Source organism: Quercus robur, chromosome 2 (genome assembly GCF_932294415.1).
Source record: "Quercus robur chromosome 2, dhQueRobu3.1, whole genome shotgun sequence".
Lineage (NCBI taxonomy): Eukaryota > Viridiplantae > Streptophyta > Magnoliopsida > Fagales > Fagaceae > Quercus > Quercus robur.
In genome coordinates, this window is record NC_065535.1 from 57,629,830 (window position 1) to 57,643,078 (window position 13,249).

General features: G+C 33.8%; 1 pseudogene; it reads right to left on the reverse strand.

Moving 5' to 3' along the window:
- Positions 1-3,185: 3,185 nt before the first annotated feature.
- Positions 3,186-4,252, reverse strand: LOC126701108 (acyl-CoA-binding protein-like; annotated as a pseudogene).
- Positions 4,253-13,249: the final 8,997 nt, after the last annotated feature.

Sequence of the window (13,249 nt, forward strand, 5' to 3'; positions counted from 1 at the left end):
TTTTTCATGCTTCTTAAACACTTTATACAGTTTTTCATAGGCTGTATGGATATCATCTTGATCATCTATTTTCTCGAACTTAGAATCCACCAAGTCCTCTTCATTATTCACATCTTTAACAATCCTCTTAGTAGGATTTACAGTGGCAATGAAGGCATTTAGGATTCCATCATCCTCATTATCAGAATCATCTTCAGGCTCGGTGTTGCTCAAAGTAGCAACAAGTGCCCTACTCTTCCCAATGGTCTTCAGATACATAGGGTACTCTTGTTTCATGTGACCAAATCCTTGACAAAGCACTTTGGTCCTAAGGAAACAGTGTACTGACCGCCATCTTTAGTAGCATCCTTCTTTCCTTTATCGTAGTTCTTGAGCTGAGATGAGCTGGACTACTTGCGGTCTTTGTCAAATCCTTTGGCATTGGCATTCTTCATAAACTTTTTGAATTGTCGGGTGACATAGGATTTCATCTTAGAATCTTCATCGTCTGAAAACTCATCAGTGTCATTGCTCTTAGCCTTCAATGCCATGCTCTTGCCCTTACTAAATTTCCCAATCCTTGTCAAACCAACTCATAGGTCTGTAGATTTCCAACCAGCTCTGTCAAAGAATTTTGTCAATATCCTTTGATTCCTCAATCGCAATGATCTTGGCATGAAAACTCTCGGGTAGAGATCTAAACACCTTTCTAACAATCTTGGGTTCGAGAATGGTTTCCCTAAGATTAAAGGTTGAATTCACTATGTTCTTGAACTTGGCATAGAACTCATCAAATGACTCATCCTCCTCCATCTTAATCTCTTCAAAGCTCATGGTAAGCCTTTGAAGTTTTGAATCCTTGACAGCCTTGGTTCCTTCATAGGTTCTGGAGGATGGTCCATGCTTCCTTCGCAGTTTCAGTAGAGGATATCTTCTTGAACTCCTTATTCGTGACCGCACTAAATAAAACATTCAATGCCCTACTATTGAAGTTTGCCGACTTGATCTTAGCATCATCCCAATTGGCCGGCACTTCCTTCGGCTTGGTCCAGCCTATCTCCACAGCTTGCCACACTTTCTCATCTAATGACTGTAAGAAAACTCTCATGCATACTTTCCAATATGCATAGTTAGTGTCATTAAATAAAAGATGTATAATAAGAGACCGTCTTCTATCCATGACAAACAGGGGTCAATGGATCACATAGCAAAGATTAAAACATAATCAAAGTGTGCCTGCTCTGATACCACTTGATAGGTCAAGAATGTATTGACCCCTTGTGATGAATTAACCAATTAATTGGCCAAGTTAATAAATTAATTTTCAATTAACATGCAATGAGCATAGTAGCATAAAAAAATCATCAACTAAGTTAATATGAAGCGGAAAATAAATTGACACGGTAATTTATTTACGAATGAGGAAAACCTACACAGCAAAAACCCCCACCGAGTGATCTTAAGGTCACCACTCTCGATAATTCACTATTATCGCAACAAGCGGTTACAAGTAAAGGAATCCTAGTACCTTATACCAACCTACAATTGAACCCTTATCCCAATACCCAATTGGACTTGTTCTGTAGTGACAATCTCTCCTTTCAATGCACAGCTCCAAGTACGTGACTAACCAATTCGATGCGCAGATCCCAGTATGCGTCTTATACATCAACTTGAGAAAGATGTTGGCTGCAAAATTCTTCAGTTCATCAACACAATGAAGATCACAAAACTCCTTGGTTACAAAACCCTACAATGTACAAACACGGCAGCTTCTTGAAGAGAAAAATGAACTAGAACATATGTCTCTGATTCACAATATGATAGTGAAAAACTTTTGCATTGAGGTGCATTAACTGTGACAGCTCTTAAAACAATCCTTATATATGTTTAGGGTTCTGAAAAAAGAAAGCTCAAACATCTATACATGGATTGGATGAAAATCAAAACTGAAAATCTGATTTTCTTAAACCTCGATAGATACCCTATCTATCGAGCAGCTGTCGAGCATCGGGCTTGAACAGCCTTTTAAACCTCAATAGATACTAGCTATCGAGTTCTAAAATCCAACACTTCTTCACTTGTTTCTTGGATAGACTTGTATGGTTTTAACACTTGAACTTGAAACCTTGTTCTTTGAAGTTTTAAACACATTCTAGATCTACCTAATTATAAGTAAAGTGTGTTTTGTCAAAAGATTAGTCAATTCTATATTGACATATGTTTCTAACATGATTCACATGTGTCCTAACATATGGCTGCACTAATGTGGATGCTCTAATATTGCTGTATCAATACCCTTTTACTCGATATATATATGCAATATTCTATTCTGCAAAGAAAAATAAAAGATAAAGTATGCATTTGGCTCCAGCTTAAAAAGCTAGTTTATTTTACTATTCAGCTTATTTTTACTATTATTCATGAGTCTCACTGTACTATTTCGACTAACTTTTACTTTTATCTACAGTACTTTCAGCAAAAAATTTTCAATTTCAGCAAAATAAGAAGATCCTAAACAAACCCTTAAGTTGAAAACATTTCAAAATCTACCTCATTCAGTTAAATATATATATATATATATATATATATATATATATAGCTCACGTCCCCAAACCAGGCCAAACAATCGAGCTCTCAATCTAAATTCATCCATCACAGTTCACAATCATTGTTCACACCAAAAAAATAAAATAAAAAATAAAAAGGGAAATGCCCTTTAGCTTCTTGGAATCTTAGGCGAACTAAATGGCAAGAAAGTTACTTCCCACAGTGGAGCTATCAAGAAATAAGAAATAAGGGAAAGTTACTTGCTAATGAATCTCTTTTCATTTTCATAATTACCGTGTTTTTTGGGTCTGAATTGGATTTTTTTTTTTTAATAACAAAATGATAGTGTTTATGTAAATTATATTTCTTAAAAGATGTACTATGCATGACATCCCGCAAAACGTATTGAAATACAAACTGGGGAGGTAGTTGTTAACTGACGGAGGAAGGTTGGGTTTTGTTTCTGTTGTTGAGATTTTAACCCAAGTCAAGTCGGCCCATATTGACTTTAATGAGGTGATGAAATTGGACTTTATTTTTGGGTTATTCAGTGCTCCTCCGCAGCAACTCTCATAGGGCTTACTTTTTAAGTTCATGGATCCTGTCTCAAAACCCACGTAATTTTGAAAGCTATGCTAAACTTGCTCCAATAATGATTGTGGTTCCGGGAAACCTAGTCATATAGTCATATATATTTGACGAACCAGTAACTTTCACATTGAGGGAAAATTCAGTCTCAAATCACAAACTTATTACTATTTGTCAAGAAACTTAAAAGTCCACCAGCAGTGTAGACTGTAGAGTATCAATCTACTTAAAATACACAAAGATCACATAAGCACTTTAAAACATGTTCAACTAGATTGACCATTTATGTGGAAGCTACTTCTTGCAACTGTTTCACCTTTACAATATAATCAGTCATTGCTTCTTCATTGGTCTTCCCTGAATGACATAAATTCCATATAACATATATATTTCAAGAAATAGTGAGATTCTATTATATATCTTTATCCTGAATTTCAAAGGACTAATTGATTTTTTTCTATACCTTAAACCGATTTCCATGCATCCCATTTTGCCCTCTCCGCTGGGCTAAAAATCCCTGGTCGATCTGCATTATAATATATAAGAATTAGATCATGGTTCACAGAGGGATGGGCAAAGATCAGAGTGTTCTATTCTAACTCACTAGTGTTAATTGGGCCGACTGTTGCTTGCTTGTAAAGCCCATATAGGATTAATTTATCAGCATCCTTTGTTGTTGGTGGCAAAAACTTGGCCTTGTCAGCATATTCTTTGAATCCTCCTGTTTTATAGATTATGGTTAAATCCAAATGAATCCACGCCTCAAAAGACTGGATTTCGCAAAATCAAATACATGTAAATGGGTATTTGATGAGGCTAAAGGGTACAAAGTGATCAGATCCACAATTAAGTCAAATGATCAATATGAAATTCTTAGAAAGCTGTATGAAATGCTATGTAAGATATATCCACCCCCAAGTAGTTGAGTTCAATCTAAGTAGAGCATTCTTGTATCAAAACATAAATAAGGCATGCATTAAAAGTTTTCTTGTATCAAAACCTTCACACGAAACCGAAGTATGTATTATGCATATTGATCTTCGTGCGAGCACACAAAAACAAACTTACACACATACATCAAGAAAGAAGAAACAAAAAGGTGTGTGTGTGTGAGAGAGAGAACCTGCAAAGCCATATCGAAAGTTTGATTAGGAATTGTGAGAAGTTTCTTGTGACCTGTGAGAAGGAATTCTTTGTTCTTGTGCGAGAATGATTAGTGGATGAGCATTGGGAAGGGCGGGATTAACAAGATCTTAACTCTCGCAAAATGACACCATGACCATGTTCTCGTAGATGATTGCAAGGAATGAGGTTCAGGCTGCTGTCCCTCATCGCCACGCGGTCACCAAAATATAGGACTCTAGTCTCAACTCACCAAAACAAGATAATCTCTATTTCACCAGATAATCGCAAAATGACGTAGTAATGTATTCACCTTTAAATTTATAATATTTAATCTATATCACAAAATGAATTCATTTTAAATGGAAAATATTTTAATACGTGTTGACCAAAGAACTAAGGGCCTGTTTAGTTTTTTTTTTTTTTTTTTTTTATCACTCATCACTCCTCACTCAATTTTCGTCACTCATCACTCATCACTTAAAAATTAAAATACCCCAACTCCCTACACCCCACCCGTTTGGCATAATCACTCAACTTGTCATTACTCAAAATTTTCAACTGTTTGTGAGTCCCATACCTATAACTTGGTGCAGCTTTTACTTCTTCTTTTTTCTTTTTTTTTTCCTTCAACCCCTAGTACCCAAACTCACCAAACCCAGTGAAAAAAAAAAAATCACCAAACCCAATGAAAGAAGAAGGAAAAAAAAAACTTAATGAAGAAGACCAAGACCCACTATGAAAGGGAAAAGAAAAAAAAAAAAAAGAAGCCACCTAGTGTGAAAGAAAAAATGAAAAAAAGAAGATGAAGAAACCAAACTCACCAAACCCAGTGAAGAAAAAAAAAGGTCAAAAGTTGCGACTGGACTCTAACCGTGGGACCTTGTATGTAGTTTTAATTACGGAAATGCCATTAAAAACAGAGTTATGGAAACTGAAAATACCTAAAATGTGTTTTCAGTTTCGATAACTCATCACTCAAAAATTAGAGAATTGAGTGATGGAAACAAAAACCAAAAAAACTTCTTAGCCATGGGTCCCACTATTTTTGAGTTATAGGTGATGGAAACAGAATTATAAGTTATGAAAACAGCAAATCCAAACAGTCCCTAAGTGATTCCTTATTTAAGTAGACAAATTTCATTCTTGCATTATTCATTAGTAATTACTACCCCTTCTCCAAATTAAAACCCAAATTACCAATAGAAGAGATCGAGAAAAAGGGGAAAAAAATATTGCAACTCCCAACATTTTATTTCCTTTGTAAATTAGTTATACTTTCAAAGGAAGTAATTATAAAACCTTCTACCAGAGCCCTTGGGTTTTCAGGGTATTGAATTCTCACCAATATTTGCGTTACTCAAGTCCGGCAACATTCTCGCTTCCACTAAGTACATGAATACAAGTTGTGCATTGAAAAATCATTCTGAATCTGCTTTGTTAAAAAATACTCGCTCCGTCCCACTTTTTTTATCCTCTATTCCATTTTGAGATGTCCCAAAATATTGTCATGTTTCTAAAAATAAAAATCATTAATTTACTAATGTTCCTATTATACCCCTATTAATTTACTAATTCAATTTTTTGATAAATTTTTTTAAGGGTAGTTTTGGAAACTTATACATTTTTAAAAGATAGACAAGACAATAAATAATGTTCTCTTAAAAAGTTTGACTTTTCAAACAGGATAAAAAAAGTGGGACGGAAGGAGTAAATAAATAAATAAATAAATAAAAAATCCAATTTCACTCATTATAACCACACCTAAGAGAGAGAGAGAGAGCATTTAACTCAAAAACCTGATTATTAAAACTTTTTTTTCTTTTAGAGATGATTATTAAAGCATTTAGACCTATAGCAATGATAAGGGAAATTATTGTATACTCCCAGAATATCATAAATGCGTACTCCCTCCTCTCACATGAATGGTGGGTCCCACTAATTAAATTCATAATGGGACCTACCATTCATGTGAAATGGGTGATTATGCATTTATGGTACTCTAGGAGTACCTAATAATTTTCCCAATGATAATAAGGCAATACCATATATAAATTCTGCTCTTTTTTTAGAATAATAAATTTTGTATTTAATTTAAGTGTAAAAAAAAAAATTGTCTATATTAAAAGTGCCATTTGAAACATGGCTTAATATGCTCTTTACGTCAGATAAATTAAAGAAATGATTTTCTATAAGTTATGTTAAAATAGCCATTTGGAATAATACAGAGCATTAGTATTGGTAATGCTAAAAAGTTATATTGCTATTTTTAACAATATTGTTATTTTTAGCACCGCCAATACTAAAAAGTATGCTGCAATGGTGGAAGGAAAGGCAAAAAATTTGGCTGTTTAAGATGGTAAAAAAGATAATAATAATATTTTATTAAAAGTTATATTATTTTATTGTGTTGGTGGTGGTGGTTGTTGTTTATTGTAGTAGATATATTATTTTATTGTGTTGAATGCTAAAATAAAACTACTGATATTAGATGTTTTGTAAAGTGAGGTGGTAAAATAGATAAAGTAACTTTTTGTAATACCAAATTACTAACTTTTTGACACCACAAATGCTAATGCTGTGAGTTTTAACTAATTCAATTAATAAAATTTCTTGTCCTCAGATAAGGGACCGTGGATGACTTAATGCATTTGGAGGCCTAAGGTGAAAACAGAATTAAGGTCTTTTATATATTTAAATATGACTTTAAAAAAAATTAAAAACTCTATTCCATTGTTTTAGATGCAAAATTGCTAATTAACATAAACCGTGTAGATTTTGTTTTGGAGAAAGTCTATAGATACAAAAAAATTGACAAAATTTTTCACGCCTGTTGATATGGTAGATTCATAGTTGTAAGTAAAAAGATGATACTAGCAGTAGTCCTAGATGAAAACTAATAAAATTTTGTCAACCTAACTGTTGTGAAAAATGTTGTGAAAAGTTTTGTGTATTACTCTTTTTTTTTGGAAGTGCACAACATTTTCACAACAATCCTAGATGTTATGTTGTTACTAGTTTTAATTTTTAATTTGAACCCACAAGTAAAATTACTTTTTTGTCTATTAATAACGGTCAATAATAACCTGCCACTTAGGATTTATTATGAAAAATATTGTGAACGTAGCATTTTTATCCTTTTTTTTTTTTGTTCTTGTTCTTCATTTTATAAAAAAAAAAAATATTATTTTATTTATTAATTAATATTTGAGCTTAATTAATACTATTACATTGAAAGAAATAACCATATTGGTTAAAATTTAGGGTCGTTATTTACTTGAAGGCCTTAAACGATTGCCTCTTTCACCTATACTTTAGAGCCCGCACTATAATGGCCTGTTTGGAAGTTTAGAGAGGGAGGAGAGTAAAGGGGAGTAGAGAAGAGGAGAGTAGAGGAGAATGATTATTCTCCACCTTGTTTGGATGTTTTTAAAATTAGTAAGGGAAAAGGGAGTAATTAACCCTTCCTCTTATTTGGATGTTTTAAAAATTAGGAGGGAAAGAAAAGGAAATGATTTAAATAGACAAGTTTACCCCTATTTTAAAAATGGACTTGTAATATTAGTTTATGATTAATTTATTAGATTAAATAATTATTTAATCAACATTTTCATTCCATCAAATACTACTGATAAAAGTATAAAACTACTATTATAAAATAATTTTTATTACCTGAAAATAAATTCTAACAAAAATAAAAATAAATTCAAAAATTCATTGAATCTTATTAATCTGTTTGGTCAAGAATGCCAAGCACGATATCATTGCCGTAGCAAAACCCAGAAGCCTCAAGCTTGTTCGCATGGCGGAGCCCACGGGCCCTGTTGAAAGCGATATTGGCGTCGCCACGGTTGAGCTTGATGGTGGCGTCGATAGACTTGCTGGCGAAGGACTGACAAAATCCGAACAAGTTATGGGCCATGCGGATCCGGTGGGGTTTCAATGGGTGACCTTGGCCGTAGTAGTAGTCGCCGATGCTCGGCTCGTAGAAGTAGCTCACATGCCGCTTCTTCGTGTTGGGTCCCGATGGGAGCGACACGCCACCATGCTTTCTTCCATCACCGAAAACCCGAATCACTCGCTCTTCTCTCTTTTCCTCAAATCGAGGACATCAGACAAAGGTAAACTTCCACCCATGATTTCGACGAAGATGAACGCCGACTTGTTCGGATCGGAGATGGAATCGGAATCGGATTTGGAGGAGCGTGGTTTTGGTGGTGTCGGGATCACTGATGAGGTTTAGGCTTTCGCGAGGAATATGGGGATGCATCCAGAGACGGGGTTGGATTTTCTAATTGATGAAGAAGAAGACTTGGACCAGATGTGTGTTTTTTTTCTCAAGAAATAAACAAAAAGTCAATGCTTAAATTTTCTCAGGAAACAATCAAACATTATTTATATAATCTGTGTGTAATTTTGTTAATTTATAAAGGATAAATTAGGGAATTTACTTGGACAATAATTTATCTACTCTACTCTCCCTCCAAATCTCTCCAATTTGGGGGAATTAAAAATGAGGGGTTAGAGGGAGTTGAAACCCCTCCAAACCCCTCCCCTTCCTTCCTTAAAAAACTTTCAAACAAGGTAATTGGATTACTCTCCCTCCCTCTACTCTACTCCCCCTCCTTTTTTTAACATTCAAACAGACCGTAAGGGACATAGATTCAAATCTCACTTGCACTAAAATGAAACTAATTGATGTCTTTATTAGCAACCATCATAGAAAGGTTTCCAAATAATTTAAAGCATATCCTATTTAATACAGTGTGTATATATATATATATATATTTAAGAACTAAAAATATATATTCCCTCCCATCAAAAAAATAATAAAATATATTCCCATGTGAGCAAGCAAGTTTTTAAAAATAAATACAAGCATTGCTGGAGATACTCTCCAAATTTTAGGTTTAGAGAGTTTATTAGAAATACTCAAAAGGCGTTTCTGTTTTTCTCTCTCTCGCTCTTTTGGCTAAACATTCTAAAAGTCATTTTTTTTGGGAGCTAACTAAAAGCGTTACATTGGAAAAGAAGAATACATTTATTATACTAACGAATGCTGATAGGTACCGTATCTTCTACAGTGTTAGCTGTTATGTATCGGACGTCCAATACAAAATGCAAAAACCATATAATATATAGAAGTTTACTTAAGATCCATGTGGGATTTATACATACAGGCAGTTGGATTGCCAATAATCTAAAACAATATATTAAATAATATGGTCCCACATTGTCACGACAGATTAAAGTATTGTTGAAAATATTGTTGGTCCATGTACACTACCTGTAAGTTTTTACAGTTTTTATATATAAAAATACCAAAAATATTTGGATAAACTACAAATGAAATTAAAATATCCGTTTTTCCAAAACTGACATTGTCCTGGAAGATTCTCAAAATAATTGAGAGTCCACCCTTTTGATTTCCTTCTAAATTATATTAAAACTTAACACAGAATAAAACAAAAGTCAAATATCTCAAAAACCTTGTTTAATGTAAGATAACACTCCACCGCCCTATTTTTTTAGCCAAACAATTCTTCTTCTTCATTTTTTTTTTAATGTTTTTTATTTACAATCAATTTGAACTGCCAAGCTGTTTTTTTTTTTTTTTACAAGAATATAAAACTCAAAATAAAGCAAATACAGTTGCGATTAATAACCTGAAACTTTTTGAAGTAAAAAATAAATAAATCTTGTTTGAAATCAATGTGAAAAGATTTCCTTAAGAAAGGTTGAAATTACGATAACAAAGTATTGCCTTAAGATTAGTGAATTTCATAAACTTAAAGATTACTCAAATGACCCAAAAACCAAACATTCCTACAACAACACCTAATCACATCACCAAGTATCCCCAATCTTAAAAACTCCCAAAAGAAACCATAACCTACCATAGCCACCAATAATTAGAACCTAATCCCCAATAGTTGATTTATCAATTCTTTCATGATCTCTATTTGAGAATACTTTATCTAATTTTTTGTTAAAAATACTGTAAATAAAAACTAAATAAAATAAGTTGGCTGATTTTTTTTCTGAAAATATCATAGAAAAGTTGGAGGATGGAATAAGTTAAGCATAATGATTTTTTAGCAGGTCCCATGAAAACCTTTTTTTTTTTTTAAGCAAAAAGCAATTCAAAGCATGTTGGTTCTCTGACTAAGTTAGAGTGGGACCCGTATAAAGCTAACGTCATAAAATAAGCTCTTTTTTACTCCAAAACCGTGGGACCTGCAAACAATAGCTAAAAAGAGGCAAATAACCAAATAATCAGCTAATCATCTCATCCAAAAAGGACACTAGTTGTCTATGAAAGCGGTGTTTGGTACATGTGTTTAAAAATATATATTTTATTATTTGAAAACATGTGTAAAAATATATGAGTGAAAAAATATATAAAAATACGTGTAATATTGTTTAAAAACGGAAAATGTGTGTTTGAGTGGGTGTACCAAACACCCCCCAATCACCACTATTGCCAATTTACCATAGCCCACAATAGTCGCCCCATACGCCAGTCAAGCCTACTCCCACAATTGTTGGCTCTCTTGGATGCCCTTCATCTCTCTTTCGAATTTGTTTTCGTTTTAAGATTTTGTTTTTGTAAAGGGATGATGGAGTGTTTGGTTACATTAAAATAGTGTTTGGGATATTTGACTTTTGTTTTATTGGAAAAATTGTTGGGAAATTGCCTCAAATTCTAGTTGTAACTTGAAAAGTCAATTGATTTTTCTAATTGAATAATGAAAAGTTAATTTGGATTTCCTTAGTGTGGAATGAAAGGCTATTCCTTAGCGTAGAAAGAAGGGTTATTCCTTATTTAAAAAGTAAAGTATTTATTGTTCCAGAGAGAATAGGAAAAAAGTTTTATAAATAGACAATTCTATAAAGAATTTGATGGCATTGGCCCAAAGGTCCTTCTTATGGGGAGAGGGAAAATAGAGCGTGAAACTGAGAGAGAGAGAGAGAGAGAGAGAGAGGTAACGCAAGGAGAAAAACAACAAGGTTTGAGTTTCGTCAACAACATTTTTTGTAAAGCATACAAATCAAGGAGAATTTGTGAAGTTTTGTTTGATGTTGAGAGGTGCCACATAGAGAGAGAAATAGCCAAGGAGAGATGTGGAAAAGAGAAAGAAGAAGAGAAGTTAAAGAGGAGAGAGCAAAGTGTTGTTATTCGGCGTTTGTCCCGTAATTTTTCATGCAAAATATTTGAGTTATTGTGTGTGATTGTTCTTTTGTTTTTTTTTTTAAAGAGTTTCAACTTATGGCATCTGTTCATGATGATGTAAATATTTGTGTTATATATCTCTTATTCAACCATCAGAGACTTTACCAGTTGAGCTAACTGGAACCCAAGTGTGATTATTATTTTGGATTGTTAATATTGGTGATAATATTATTTGAGACACAACAATAAAGAATCAGTGTTATGATTTAACGTTGTTTAACTTAGAAGGAAGTCAAGGGGGTAAGAGCATTCACAACCGCAAATCCTATCCTATTCTATTTTACCAGCTCAAAAACATACTTTATCGTTTATACCATACAATTTTACAACACTCCCCAACATCCCCAACTCTATTTGTTTGCTACTTTATTTAAATATTCTTTTTTTTTTACTATTTCTCTCTCACCACCAAACAACTGCCAAACAACCATAACAACACAGTGAACACATTGCCACCCTAAATATATCCTAGCACCACCATCAAATCATTAAACTAAAAGCAAAACCACATTTAAAAAAAAAAAAAAATCAAACCATCAAATCAAACCAAACCAAACCAAAATACCCCACATATACCAAAAAACCCCAAAAAAAAAAAAAAAAAAAAAAACTAATGGAGACCCATCGGAGCCAACAACAGAGCCACACACACAACTCCATGCCGATTTTCCACGGCCACCACAGCTCAACGCCGATTTCCACCACACTGGACAACAATCTCCACACCATAACCCACCTGACCCATGCCAAACAAAACCCACTACCTGAACCACACCACCAAAGAAACCCACGCCAAAATAACCCACACCTCCAAAGAAACCCACCATCGATCTGCCACGATCTCCACCACAAACCCACTAGATCGAAGAGAGAGGTTGAGAGTTTGGGGTTGGAAAGATTAACCACTAGTCATGATCCTCCACGAACAACCCATCAACAAACCTCCACGCCACGCCGATCGCCGTGAGAGACCCATTAGACGATGCCACCACCAGACCACGCCACGCCACACCACACCATGCCACCACCAGACCCACCCCAGACCCACGACCCACGCCAGAAAAAACCACCACCGTGAGAGAGATGTGTGAGAGAGAAGCTTGGAATGTCAAGAGAGAGAAGAGATACAAAGATTGATATTTAGGAGTAAAATATTAATGTAATCTTTTGGTATTGTGTTACAATACCACCATATATTTACGATGGTATTGTAGCACAATGTCAAAAAAAATTACAATTTTACAAGTTTAGCAGGCCGGCTGTTGAGTACTTTTGAGACTTGATGCTAAATATTGCTAACATATGGCATTTACAATTCCAGTTATGAATGCTCTAAGGTGTCGATTATATTGAAAATTTGGAGGAACAATGTCATTAATGGATAATCAGGTCTATCGAATCTAATCTTGCAATACATTAGGGTGTCAACATGATTTATCCAAAATTAATTTATACTAGTGAATAAAGCAATAATTTATTAATTTTGCTATTTATTATTGAAATAACAATAAAGAGCTGAATACATCAATTTAGCTATAGGAGCTCTTCTGTTATGCATTAATTTGACATTAAAATAATTGTTAGTTTATTTCTTTCTTTCTTTTTGTTTTGGGGGGGGAGGGGGGAAGACGGATAAACAAAAAAAAAAAAATGTTTTTGTATATTGTGTGTAGAATTGTTGAAAGCAATAAACCACCACATAAAAAAACTCTAAAGAACCTTTTTTTTTTTTTTTTTTAGTTCTTAAAAACTAGTAAATGTTATGGAAGACAGCCT